The 13,845-nt window shown below is 42.1% G+C and overlaps 1 long non-coding RNA gene across 1 annotated transcript; it reads right to left on the reverse strand.

The window, feature by feature from the left end:
- Nucleotides 1-460: 460 nt before the first annotated feature.
- LOC140479464 (uncharacterized) lies at nt 461-9,065 on the reverse strand. The gene is made up of 3 exons (XR_011961048.1): nt 8,992-9,065; nt 8,754-8,894; nt 461-854 (listed from the first exon to the last, which is right to left on the reverse strand). It is a non-coding gene; the product is annotated as an uncharacterized lncRNA (long non-coding RNA).
- Nucleotides 9,066-13,845: the final 4,780 nt, after the last annotated feature.

Raw genomic sequence — 13,845 nt, forward strand, 5'->3', positions numbered from 1 at the left:
TGTTCACCAATGTGATTCTGGAATTGATTTTGTATTGTCATTCATATGGTGCGATTAACCTTGGTTCCTTGCACTTGACTTACTTGCATTATCTGTTCTCAAGGACATTTCCTCTAATCTCCTCTACCCTTGTATCACCAGGGCTCATTGCTTACAGTAAATTAGGTCCTTATATTGCTTTAAGTGCAGAAGGTCCAAGGTCTTGCATTGACAATCTATTTCTTAAACAAAGAGGTTAAATCTCTTGTTAGTTTAACAAACACAAAGAAAAGGGTTGATAGCACTTTACACGCAGTGTAACACTGGAATAGCAAAACGAATATGTTAATTAGCTTTTTTATAACAAGTTGTGTGTCACTGGACAATGAAAAAAAACTGTAGAGAAAGATTGTAGGATTTAATTGAGCTCTATTTAATTGTTAAAATAAATTTTCATATTTTTATGTAAAGGTTATGGAAACGGATGTGTAGAAAATTTATCTTCAATGTATGTTGAAACAGCCAACTGGGTATTTTATTGAGAAATAATGTAGAAGCTTGAAGTAAAGTACATATCGATCATCTTGCGAATGCTTTAGTCCTGTTTGTATGCCCTAGAATTAATTGTCATGAATTTAGATCAAAATGAAGGCTAAGGTTGAAGCTGAAATGAGTAACAATAACTATTTTATATGAGTCTGAAGCATCACTCTGAGCTTAGCAGCTTTATTTTTCCCACACAGTATGTAGAGGTTTCTTCTTTCTTTCCCCACTCCCCTCTGAAAGCACTGAGCACTACTGGGAAGTTGTTTGGAAGTCAGCAGTCATCCTGTTCCCTCATCCTTTTGACTATTGTTCATATGCATCAAGGGTTTCTGTGAAAATAAATAAAATTTGCAAAATGATTTTGATAGAAAAGGCAGATATTTCAGGCTGCTTAGAATTCTGTTGCTCTTCAAATTGATTTCTAAGCTGTTATTTATAAATCAAAGTCTGGGGCGCCCACAGTCTCCCCTGCATGACATCTCGAAGGCATTGCACTTGAAAGTTTTTCTTCATAGGCATCGCTTGTGTGCTACACTTTGAAAGTGCTCATGTGTCCAAAGTGTCACATGTCTTATAGGGAAAAAAATACAATTGGCTCAGCAAGCCCTTATCTACAATGTTGCCAATCTCATTGGCTAACCATAACAGATCGAAACATAACAAGTGATGAGCATTGAATGAAAATGTAGAATGAAAGAAGTAGCAGTGAAAAAGAAGTCTATCTACCATCTGAGCCTGCTGCATTACTTAATAACATCCTGGCTGAAACTCAATGTCACTTTCCCTTCTATAATCACACCCGATAGTAACTTGAGTGTCCAAAAAATTCAATTCTTCCCTATCTGAATGCACTCAATGACAAAGCATCCATTGCCCTTAATGGGAAGGAATTTCAAAGATTCACAACTTGAGCAGACAAATTCAATATTATTCCACACAGAAGTGTCTGATTCCTTATCCCGAGATGATGACCCACCACCCCCACCTCTGGAATAATTCCTCGTCAATGTCCGATCATGCCTCTGTTGTTGGAACAGATTTCATGTCATCCATGGCTCAGTTGGCAGCCTTCTCACCAGGAAGGTCTGAAGTACATGGGTTCAAGCCCCAGTCTGGAGTCACAATTATAAAAATCACTAGGTGGGTGCTCTTGCCTGCTGTTAAACTCCTCTGAAGTCAGCACCGTCTTCCAGATGGTGTGTTAACCCCAGGACCCATTACCTTCTCAGGTGAATGCAAAAAGAACCTGTCTATTTCAAAGAAAGCTGTGGAGTTAATCCAATGTAGTGGTTTGTATTAATCCCACTATCAATGTCGCTAAAAACAAAATTCATTATCATACCACTGTGTGTAGGAATTTGCTATGCATAAATACACTGCCTGTACTTTCAAAGTACTTAATCAGCTACAAAGTGCTGTGGAACACCTTGGATATGTGAAGGGTGCTATGTAGATGCAAATCTTTCCTTCTATCATGTATATAGGTAAATTTGAATTAGTTTCATAGCACACACACAGGAAAGAAACATAGCAGCCAGAATTAATGCTTTGTATAGTACTCCAGCAGGAAATGCAGTCAAGATGCAACTCAGAGTACAACACTTTGCCACACATATTTTCTAGTACTTAATTATAATAAATCCAGCAGTGCGGTGCATGGCCATATACAGGCCATTATCATGTTTTTTGCTCTGTGTTGGGCTTTGCTTGCATAATAATCTGAGGCATAATTCAGGGGAACATAGCCAAACTGACTGAGGATTCAGAAGTTCACTGACCTTTTATAAAGGCCATCTTGGCATCCTGAAGCGAAAGATTATGGTGGTAGTAAGTTGGGATTTTACAAGATGGTTACTTATGTAATATTGTTGCATTTGTCCCTCTACCAGCACGTGGTACCACGTAAGGATTGTTTGAAATAGTTTGTCATCACCAGTGCTCCTTTGACTTTTCTCTACATAATGATAGAAGTTCACCACCAGAGGGTATCAACAGAAGAGCTAATGTTCTTAGATAATAAGATTTGTCTTACATTAGCAATAAGTACAACAAAATTTGTTCAGTATTAATTATAAGGACCCTTGGTGACTGGCACAGATATCTACTCCCTCTGAGGCCGAGAGTCGAACTCCTTGTCTCCATGCACAGCTCATGTGTGTATGAGGTAAAAACAATGAGTGCAGATGCTGGAAACCAGATTCTGGATTAGTGGTGCTGGAAGAGCACAGCAGCTCAGGCAGCATCCGAGGAGTAGTAAAATCGACGTTTCGGGCAAAAGCCCTTCATCAGGAATAAAAGCAGAGAGCCTGAATGGTGGAGAGATAAGCTAGAGGAGGGTGGGGGTGGGGAGAAAGTAGCATAGAGTACAATAGGTGAGTGGGGGAGGGGATGAAGGTGATAGGTTGGGTGCGGGGGGAGGGTGGAGTGGATAGGTGGAAAGGAAGATAGGCAGGTCTGACAAGTCATGGGGACAGTGCTGAGCTGGAAGTTGGAACGAGGGTGAGGTGGGGGAAGGGGAAGTGAGGAAACTGTTGAAGTCCACATTGATGCCCTGGGGTTGAAGTGTTCTGAGGCGGAAGATGAGGCGTTCTTCCTCCAGGCATCTGGTGGTGAGGGAGCAGCGGTAAAAGAGGCCCAGGACCTCCATGTCCTCGGCAGAGTGGGAGGGGGAGTTGAAATGTTGGGCCACAGGGCGGTGTGGTTGATTGGTGCGGGTGTCCCGGAGATGTTCCCTAAAGCGCTCTGCTAGGAGGCGTCCAGTCTCCCCAGTGTAGAGGAGACTGCATAGGGAGCAACAGATACAATAAATGATATTGGTGGATGTGCAGGTAAAACTTTGATGGATGTGGAAGGCTCCTTTAGGGCCTTGGATGGAGGTGAGGGAGGAGGCGTGAGTGCAATTCCTGTGGTGGCAGGGGAAGGTGCCAGGATGGGAGGGTGGGTTGTAGAGGGGCGTGGACCTGACCAGGTAGTCATAGAGGGAACGGTCTTTGCAGAAGGCAGAAAGGAGTGGGGAGGGAAATATATCCATGGTGGTGGGGTCTTTTTGGAGGTGGTGGAAATGTCGGTGGATGATTTGGTTTATGCGAAGGTTGGTAGGGTTGATGGTGAGCACCAGGGGCATTCTGTCCTTGTTACGGTTGGAGGGGTGGGGTCTGAGAGCGGAGATGCAGGATGTGGACGAGAGGCTTTGGAGGGCATCTTTAACCACGTGGGAAGGGAAATTGTGGTCTCTAAAGAAGGAGGCCATCTGGTGTGTCCTATGGTGGAACTGGTCCTCCTGGGAGCAGATACGGCGGAGGCGGAGGAATTGGGAATACGGGATGGCATTTTTGCAAGAGATAGGGTGGGAAGAGGTGTAATCCAGGTAGCTATGGGAGTCGGTGGTTGAGTTTGGGATTATGGTTGGTATGGACTGGTTGGACCGAAGGGTCTGTTTCTTTGCTATACGACCCTGACTCTATGAAAAAGCTGCTCACCATCATCTTCGCAAAGTTAGCTGGGTGGAATAATAAATGTTGGTCTCACTAGCAATGCCCATTTTAGGAAAATTAATTTTGCAAAATTGAAAAAGAAAACTTAATGAACTTAATAAAAGCAATAAGGTCCTAAAATTCTATGAGAATTTGGACAAACAAAATCGCAGAAAATCTATCCCCCTATCCAATGTAAATGAGTTTCCCCAGACCATTAATAATGAATTCTGAAAGCAAACAGTGCAATTTGTGTATAAAGATTGTGGCAAGTATTAATTTAAATACTTTTGCATGAATTCCATAGTCTAAATGAAGCTATAGCTCAATTTATTGCTCCAATAAGTGTTTTTCACGTTATGGAAGCACATATTGCGAAGTGAATTGCAGAGGTTAGTACAGTCCGCACATTATCCTCTCCAGAAACTTTTTTATAAATTGGCCTACAGGCCTGAATTCCCAACATGAGCACCTTGCACATAAGGCTCTGCAGCAGACCCACTAATGAGTAAAATTTACTCTAAAATTTGTGAGGATGCTAAATGTAGCTTACCAGGAAATTATCGAGCAATGGAAACAGGCTCAATGGCCCAATTTTCAGATATATCTACACCAATTTGCATTTATGCAGCCTATTAGAATGTTAACCCATGATCAAAAGCCTTTACTGTGGACTAGGTTTCTATTCTATTTATATGGATTTGAGAAAAATATTCAGAGTATCTCAGTTCCCTGCTTAAAAGCAATAGAGTTTATTTTAACCGCTTCTTCTCTCTTTTCATCTTTTTAATATCTTGAAAAGCCTGACTGACTTAACTGTAAATTCAATGGCTGTAGAACAGTTAAACAGACATGGTACGTGCCTCCTGAAGGGAGAAATGGATAGAGTCACATTTGATCTACAGTGACAGAACACTTCAACCTTGCAAAGTAAAGCAACTTTCCTCTGGCAGCTTGTCAGAAAACTGACCAAATTTATTCTACATCTGGCAGAGATATTGCAGTGTCAATCTATGCTGAGACAGAAATTCACAATTGCAGTATCTCAAACCGGTGTTAGATAAGGCTGAACATGCACATTCCATTTGTGATGGCAGATACGGCTGACAGAGGAAAAGAATATCTTGTTTTTTAAGCTAGTGCTGTGGTAGGAAAGGCAGAGTCCTGACTTTAAAGTGAGAACGAAGAACAATCAAGTTGAATGGGATTTTGAGTGCATTTGCAGTTTAGCAAAATGTTAACATTCTCTCAAAGTGATCCTGTTCCAAATATCATAAGCCACATCAAAATTATTGTCCTAGGATGATAAAATACTGAAGTCACGCCTTACCTATTACATAAATCTCATTCATAGAGCACAGAAAAGGCCCTTCAGCCCGTTGAGTCTGCACCAACATTAACTACCAGTAAAACATTACACAAGTCCCAATTTCCTGCCCTCTTCATGTCTTCTTGAATGTTATGATATTTGAAGTGCTCATCCAAATATTTCTGAAATATTGTCGGTCTTCCAGCCTCCACTACTTTCCCAGGCAGTGCATTCCAGATTGCCAACACCCACTGAGTGAAAAAGTTTTTTCCCCAAAGCCCCTCTGAATCTCCTGCCTTAAAACTACACCCTCTCATGATTGACCCCTTAACCAAGGGGAACAGCTGCTCTCTACTCACCCTGTCCATACACCTCGATCATGTCCCCCAGCAGTCTTCTCTGTTCTGGAGAAAACAATCCAAGCCCATCTAGTGTCTCCTTATAGCTCAATTTCTCCATCCCAGGCAACAGTCTGATGAAGCTCCTCTGTACCCCCTCTAGTATTATCACATCCTTCCCTTAGTGAAGCGACCAGAACTGCCTACAGTACTCAAGCTGTGACCAATACTCTGTACAACTCCAACATTCCTTGTTGTTATACACTATGCCATGACTGATGAAAGCAAGTGTCCCATATGCCTCCTTAACTATTCTATTCACATGCTCTGCTGACTTCAGAAATCTGTGAATAATTACCCCATAATCCATCTTTTCCTCTAAGACACCCAATGTCCTGCCGTTCATTAAATACTGCCTCATCTCATTTCTTCTTCCAAAATGCATCATCTTACACTTATCAGGATTAAATACCATCTGCTGCTGGTCTGCCCATCTGACCAACTCATCCATATCTTCCTGTGACCTACAGCCATCTGCTTCAGTATTAACCATTCTACCAGTCTTGGTATCATCTGCAAATTTGCTTAACATTTCCCCCACATTTTCATCTATATCATTTCTGTAAATAATAAACAGTAAGGGTCTCAGTACTGATCCTTATGGGATGCTGCTGGACACTGGCCTCCAATCAGTCAAACAGCCTTCTACCATTACTCTTTGTATCCTATTTATAATCCAGTTTCTGATCCATCTCGCTACATTTCCCTCATTTCCATGTGCTTTAACCTTCTCAATCAGTCTCCCATGTGGGACCTTGTCAAAAGCTTTGCTAAAATCCACATAAGCTACATCAACTGAACTTCCCTCATTCACACATGATCACATTTTTAACAAGTTCCAATAAATTTTTATTAGGCGTGACCTTGCTCTGACAAAGCCATGCTGACAACCCTAATTAACCCGTGCCTTTCCAAGTGGGTATTCACTCCTTCAGATTCTTTTCCAATAGTTCCCCTACCATTGATGTGAGACTCGCTGGTCTGTAATATCCTGGATTTTATCTCTACTGCCCTTCTTGAAAAGTGGAACCACACTAGCCATCCTCCAGTCTTCTGGCACTGCACCCTTCTCCCATGGCCAGGGAGAATTAAAAATTTTAGTCAGAGCCCCTGCAATTTCCTGCCTCACCTCCCACAGCAGCCTGTGATGCAATTCATTTAGGCCAGGGGATTTGTCTGCTTTTAAGCCCAACAGAGCCTCCAATAACTTTCCATTCCCTATGTCAAACTGTGCAAGTCCCCCACAGTCCCTTTTCCTGAAATCTGTACCTACAGTCTCCTGTTCCAGAGTGAAGACTGAAGAGAAGTATTCATTCAACACCCTTCCAACATCCTGTGGCAACACAGGTTGCCGCCAGTCCATAATCTTGCTCTAGTTAACCTCTTGCCTTTGATGTATTATAAAATACTTAGGATTCTCCCTAATCCTGGTTGCAATTCCTTTCTCATGCCCCCTTTTTACTCTTCTAATTGCTTTCTTAAGTTTCATCCTGTACTTCCTGTATTTCTCACAATAAATAAATCATCATCTTTAATCCAGGGCTACAGCTGAATTGTTACCTTTGAACTTGCTAAAGGCCCTTGTTTTCTTTCTTATCAAGTCCTGAATTGCCCTAGATATTCAGGGTTCTCTAAACTTCTTGTTCCTACATTTCCCTCCAGGTTGGACCTGTACTCATCCCAGCTTCTTTTTGAATGCCACCCCCACCCACCCCATTGCTCTGCTGTAGAATTACCCTCAAAGAGCTGTTCCCAGTCAACTATGGCTAGATCCTGCTTTATTCTAATAAAATCTGCCTTCCCCCAATCCAACGCCATCTTTTACTAGCCATCATTTTCCTTGTCCTGAGCAAATTCGAACTGTACCATACTGAGGTTGCTATCATTAAAATGTTACCCCACTGCCACACTGGACACTTGAACAGCTTCTTTCTCCAGGACCAGCCCCAGCACTGTGCTGCCCATTGTTGGGCCTTCTAGGTATTGATACAAAAAGCTCCTTGGGAAAGAATTCAAAACATCCACTCACTCCAAACCCTTAACACTGTGGCTATGGTCGAGAGTGTGGTGCTGGAAAAGCACAGCAGTTCAGGCAGCATCTGTGGAGCAGGTGAATCAATATTTCAGGCATAAGCCCTTCATGAGGAATGAGACTTGTGGGCCAGGGCTGATCTCCAGCATCTGCAGTCCTCACTTTCTCCTAACACCGTGACTATCTAATTTATGTTGGGGAAATTGAAATCCCTGATCGTTACTCTTACACACCTCTATGAGCATTTGCTTCTGGGGACAGAGAGGGGCCACTTGCCTTTCCAGCAGCAACAAATTTACAAGCAATGAGTGATCACTGCGCCCAACTCAAGTCGATTGGAACCAGATGTCAATTCCACCCAGTCTGGCTTGTTGGCTCTGACACTGCAGAGGTCTATCATGCTGAAGGCGATGTCCCTCCTGCTCACTGTCTTCACTTCCTCCTCAGGAGGACTTCTGCTGCTCTCCCAAGACGGCGCCATATCCACTCATTGCCTGTTGTGCAGATGACAGCGTGTAAGGATGAGGCAGTGCATTCTGAATGGGGTGTACCATGGCTTGATCTGGGTTCTCCCAGACTGATCCAAGCATCAGAAGCTCTTATTCATCCCAGCAACCATCTGCTTCATACTGGCTCAGGCAGACGGATGGACTGCATTGTGCTAAGCTCAGCTTTGGATAGGGAGGTTGCCCAATGGAATTAGGAGCCATGCTTGCAGAGGTCCTTGTCTCCCAGTAGCCATTCCTGTGAGGCATCTGGCCTTTAACTATTTAGCATAACTCTCCCTGCCATGGGACATGGAGGGCTCTGACGAGGACGATCATGAGATGCTGTCACATGGACGTTGACTTGGGAATCTTATTCTGATAAAAGAAGCACTAGTCATCCTGCGCCAAACAGTGGGAGATTGTCAGTGCCATTTGATTTCTGATACCTTATCTTTCCATATCCTCCCCCACCCTATATCATCTAAGAATGACAGCATTGCATATTAGAGCACATTTATGAATACTCACAGTTCAAGGTGAGAGGGAATCAGTTCTGTGCCCTTGTGCAGCCTTTGAGACTTTGGATTGTCTGGTGAATTGTCGCCGGCTGGAGCCAGTTGAAAGATCGCCTGTGATTATTTATGCTTCACAGAGATGACAGCCTTCATTCTGCAAAAGACCAATGACACAGTCAAAATTGCTTGAATGCAGTCAGACACTAAATATATTCCACATGCAAGGTATTATAATTACAGATGAACTAGACCTGTAATAAGAAATTGTCTGACTAATGCAACTGCCTCTTGAAGCACCTCACAGTGTTCACAAGTAGAGCCTGTGAGCTCAGACAGAAAAAAACACTTACTCCACCCACTCCAGATGTGACCATGACCATTTGCTATTCCCATTGTGCACTTAGGATTCACATGTGTATGGAAGGCAACACATTGGCACAGTGAGTCGCAGGCTCAGCTTTCTCATCAGAGTCCCACCTCTGACCCCTATGCTCCTTTCTTCCTCGCGCTCTCTCTATTGAGCTTATCAAATTTCAGCCTCCATTTGTGTCCATACACCTCTTTGAATTATGCCTGTCTTTGTATTCCAACATTTCCCTGAGCTTCAGCTTTTCAGTAGAGTCATCTCTGTGAACCATCATGCTGCACCATTCCCCACCCTCCATCCCCCCAGCAATGGCCAGGGTATCTGTAGCTGTTGGTCACCACTCTCCAACAGCGCCTGCGCATAACAGCAAGACAAGACAGAAGCACTGTGAGCCATTAAGGGGGCAAATTGCAAAAAGGCACAGCAAGACAGAGATCTGTGAGCAACCAAGTAAGTGAGCACTAAGACAGCAACTGAGGAGACCTGAGATGCACCTGAGTTGAATCCACAAGAAGTATGACTGTACCTACCAACCTGGCAGCAGCACAATGAAAAGCATCAGTCGAAAGGAAGTACTACACTTTGCTATTTCTTTGTAACTGTCATTTTTAACATTGTTAGTAACAATTAGGAGCTGCAGAAATGTGCTTAGTAATTAAATTGGTTTGATTCCAATATTATGACTATATCTGACTGTACATTTCCAAAGAATTAGCATGAGTCACTGAACCTTGTTCTCACAGCGTTCATTTTTTGGCAATATTAAAGCAAATCACTTCTTGGAGAAAGTCAAGAGCTCACCCTTGAAACAGTTCACTTGTTTCACATGTATTAAATGAGTTGCAACTAAGTATTTGCAATCTGAGGACTAATGAGCAGTGGGTCTCACCTTAAAAAAATACAGAACATCCAGATCCATGGAAGTCTGTTCATTGTACAGGAAAATGCAACTGTCTAAATAGAAAGCAGAAGAACTGGAAATGGAAATCGAGAACACTTGGTCTGTACTGAAATTGCTGCTAGTTGCCTATTAACAGCAGCTTCAAGTAAATTATTTAATATGATGCTGTAGGTTGTATATCTTCCTTCTGGGTTGTAGCCAAACCTTAAACCAGTAATTTTCAATGCATAGTGCCGACTGTGTAAATAGTAATGTGAACTAAAGAGGAACGTCAGTCTCAACCAACTAATTAATAAAGATAACAATTTTCATATTCCCATAATTTGCATGGTGCAATATCACCTTTGTTGATGAGTTTGAAAACAAGACAATCAAAGACTAAATTCATTCACAGCAATAACAAGGAGGATGAAGGATTTTACTTTGGTTCCACAAAGTCCCACGTAGCAAATTTTCTGATTCCAGTGTTACTGTCAAGCAGAGAACAGTTGCTCGGGCAGTGTGTGATTCTGAGTAGTTTGTTATCAATGACTCAAGTTCAGTTTAACAGCACTAAGATGTTTTAACATGCAAAGTAGCAGGCTGACCTTACCTAAGAATAACTTAAAGGTGTGTAATATTCTGGGAGCACACAGGGATCTCGAGTGCCACCAGTTCTTTAAAGAGTTAAGCTGTTCTTAACAAGAAAGGAAAGAAAGATTTACGTTTCTCTAGCATCTTTCATGGCCTCAGGATGCACCAAAATGGTACAGTCAAGAAGAGTATTGTTGGTGTTAATGCAGGAAATGTGGCAGCCAATCTGTACACAGTTAAAAATGACACAACACCAGGTTATAGTCCAACAGGTTTAATTGGAAGTACACTAGCTTTCGGACCGTCGCTCCTTCATCAGGTGATAGTGGAGGGCTCAATCCTAACACAGAGTTTATAGCAAAAATTTACAATGTGATGTTACTGAAATTATACATTGAAAAATTGATTATCTGTTAAGCCTTTCATCTGTTAGAATACAGTGATGGTTTCACTTCTTTCATGTGTAAATCACAAAGCCTTTTTTTTAAAAAGTTGCATTCTCGGGTTAGCTGTTAACAGTGGTGATAGCTAGACAATATGTTGAAGGGGTTGGCCCCCCTGTGTTCTCTGTCTATGCCATGATGTTTAGATTGATTCTGATCTAAAAAGTGAGATAATGGAGTTTTACATGAATGCATGCAGTTTTTGAGCAAAGTACAATGTAACCCTACAAGTACAAATTCACCCCACAAAATATATGTGTGCATGTGGGTTTTGTCTGTCTGTGTGTGTGTGTCTGTCTGGGTTGGGGGTTGTGAGTGTGAGAAAGTGTGTGTGTGTGTAGTGAGTGCAGAGTGTCTTAAGTCTGTGAGGGGGTGCATGTGTGAGTGTGGGAGTGTGTGTGTATGTAAGGGTGTGTGTGGGTGTCTGTGTGTATGTGTGTCCGTGTGTATGTGTGTATAGGAGTGCCTGTGTGTGTGTGAGAGTGTGTGTGTGTAGGAGTATCTGTGTGTGTGTGTGTGTGTGTATAGTGCAATGGTGGTCACCTGTGATGTGACATGAACCCAAGGTCCCGGTTGAGGCCCTCCCTATGGGTACCAAACATAGCTATCAGCCTCTGCTTGGCCACTTTTCTCTGCTGCCTGTCCTGAAATCCACATTGGAGGATGGTCACCCAAAGGTCCGAGGCTGAATGTCCTGGACCACTGAAGTGTTCCCCAACTGGGAGGGAAATCAATCTGTACACGGTAAGCATACACAAACAGTAATACATGAAAGACCATATCATCAGCTTTCAGTGATGCTAGTTGAGGGATAAACTTTGGCCAGGACACTGAGGAGATAAATAGCTTTCTTAATATAATCAAAGTTGCTTTTAAAACAAAACAAGGCATCAAGGAGATATTAGGTACAGTCCGGTTGGCGGTAATGTTGTAGTTGCGTTAACATACGACACCATGTTATAAAACTAATGGGTCTATGGGAGAAATAGGTTTAGGGATGATCCACCAAAAATATCAGTAAAAATCGAAACAAAAACAGTACCTAGCCTAACACAAATGATTGCACACTTTAAGTAAATGTTAATATTGAATATTTTAATGAAATAATACAATAAATTTAACACTTACTTTGAAAAACTGGAAGGTAACATGAAGGGGTTTCTGAGTTTGCTGAGTTACAGTACTGTACAATACTGAATTATATTCTTGCAACTTTGTCTTTCCATATTCATGGAAAACACAAAGAGATTTGCCAAAGAAAAGGACCAAAAAAATGACTGAGTACCAGCCTGTACCTTTCAGGAAGCAATTCACTGTAAAGCGTGCAAACCAAATGACCATGTGATGTCAACACGAGTCAAGTCCTCCACGCACCTAGTGCTGGGGATGGAATCATGTAATAGCCATTTTTAAAGCATCGTTCCCCTCTTCACCAATCATGTTACAGCCAAATCACATTGACGAAATGCGCATTATAAGAGAATAATCTGTGGTTGACCAAAGGTTTGATCATACAGTTAAGTCTTAAGGGTGCCTTAAAGGAGCAAAATGTTTTAGAATGGTGGAGAGTCAATGGAAAGGAACTCCAAACCCTCAAGGTAAAGTCTTAAGGTACGGCCACCACGGCTGGAATAGATACGCTCAACAAAACTCTCGAGGCCAAGTTTGATGAGTGCAGATATCTCAGGTGGCCATGGGACTGTCAAGGTGGGACTTGAAACCACCTTGAATGAAGACATCGCTTAAAAGTGTAGGTCAGTAAGAACAGTGCTGATTGGTGAACAGTACCTGATGGGTGTTAAGACATGGGGAAGCAGAGTTTTGAACAATGCTTGACTGAAGTGGCACATCTAGGAGAGTGTTTGACTAAAAATCTAAAGGTCATGGCTTGGTTTGGGGGGGTCTCTTATGGTACAGTGGCAGTGCTCATACCTCTGAACTAGAGAGTCTTGGTTCAAGTCCTACCTGCTTCAGAGGTGTGTGATAACATCTCTGAACAGATTAATGAGAGAATATCAAAGTTTTGGATGAGCTTATGGATGAAAGCTACATTGGTAGAAAGAGTGTCAGTTTATCATTGCTTCTGAATGATGACAAGTAGATGGGAAGCTCTACTGAAACAAAACTAAGAGAAGACTAGCCCTTATTTAGCACTCATGTTTCCAGTGATGTTGAGGTGGGTGGTCTTCTTCAGATGAGAAGGCTATTCTATGAAGAAGAGTTTCTTAACAGCAGATTGTTTGAAATTGATGGACTGTGCAAATTCAATCTCACTTATGTCCTGAAACCAGGAGCAGTTATTTCAAAGATTTTCTGGGCATCTTGAGATAAGTCAGCAAACATCTGACAATATCTTAATAGGATCTCTTACTTGTGTTAATGTTGCTTTCCATTGCAAACTTTAAGTGGACAATCACAGAAGGACAGTACTGGTGTCCCTAATCACTTGTTTATCTGTTTGAGTGGTACTGTGCAAAACTGCTGCATTGAAGTGTCAGGGTTTAAACGCAATAAGCTTGCCTTATTGTAGCAGCTCCCGGCAATGTTATTAGACAAACTTTGACACTTTAACAGGTGACCAAAAGGTTGGTCAAAGAGATAGGTTTAAAAGTGTAATTTAAATGTGGAGAGAGAAAAAGAGAGAGAGGGAGAAAGAGAGAAAGAGAGTGAAAGAGAGAGACAGAAGGAGAGAGAAAGAGTGAGAGAGCGAAAGACAGAGAGCAAATGAGAGAGAGAATAAGAGAGTGATAGTGTGTGAGAGTAAGAGAAAGTGTGGGGGAGAGAGAGAGAATTGTTTTAGGAGATGTCAGGAGAGAACTCT

This window comes from Chiloscyllium punctatum, chromosome 7 (assembly GCF_047496795.1).
Source record: "Chiloscyllium punctatum isolate Juve2018m chromosome 7, sChiPun1.3, whole genome shotgun sequence".
NCBI classification, from domain to species: domain Eukaryota; kingdom Metazoa; phylum Chordata; class Chondrichthyes; order Orectolobiformes; family Hemiscylliidae; genus Chiloscyllium; species Chiloscyllium punctatum.